The 589-nt window shown below is 46.7% G+C and overlaps 1 non-coding gene across 1 annotated transcript; it reads left to right on the top strand.

The window, feature by feature from the left end:
• The first annotated feature begins 306 nt into the window (after positions 1-306).
• Trnas-uga (transfer RNA serine (anticodon UGA)) lies at positions 307-381 on the top strand. The gene has a single exon. It is a non-coding gene; the product is annotated as a tRNA-Ser (tRNA).
• Positions 382-589: the final 208 nt, after the last annotated feature.

Raw genomic sequence — 589 nt, 5'->3', positions numbered from 1 at the left:
AAATACACTAATTTCCGACTTTTTGAAAGCAATTTTATAGATTTTCTTCACTAAACTAGTTGTGTATGCACTTTTAAAATTTTTGTAAATACGAAAATGTGCGTGGGCTAACATATCGACAGTTAGTTTGATGTTTCCATAATGAGATTTTCACTCTGCAGCGGAGTGTGCACTGATATGAAACTTCCTGGCAGATTAAAACTGTGTGCCAGACCGAGACTCGAACTCGGGACCTTAGCCTTTTGCGGGCAAGTGCTCTACCAACTGAGCTACCCAAGCACGACTGTGAGGACGGGGCGTGAGTCGTGCTTGGGTAGCTCAGTTGGTAGAGCACTTGCCCGTGAAAGGCAAAGGTCCCGAGTTCGAGTCTCGGTCCAGCACACAGTTTCAATCTGCCAGGAAAGTTTCATATCAGCGCACACTCCGCTGCAGAGTGAAAATCTCATTCTGGAAACATCCCCCAGGCTGTGGTTAAGCCATGTCTCCGCAATATCCTTTCTTTCAGGAGTGCTATACTTCAATTCTTTTATCTTGGCGGCTCTAGCATGCCCGCCCAGACGCGGGAGATTGCTGCGTTGCCAGTTGCACA

The sequence above is a fragment of the Schistocerca serialis genome, chromosome 3, assembly GCF_023864345.2.
Source record: "Schistocerca serialis cubense isolate TAMUIC-IGC-003099 chromosome 3, iqSchSeri2.2, whole genome shotgun sequence".
Classification (NCBI taxonomy): Eukaryota; Metazoa; Arthropoda; class Insecta; order Orthoptera; family Acrididae; genus Schistocerca; species Schistocerca serialis.
Note: the sequence above shows the minus strand (reverse complement) of the source record. Positions and strands in the feature narration are given on the sequence as shown.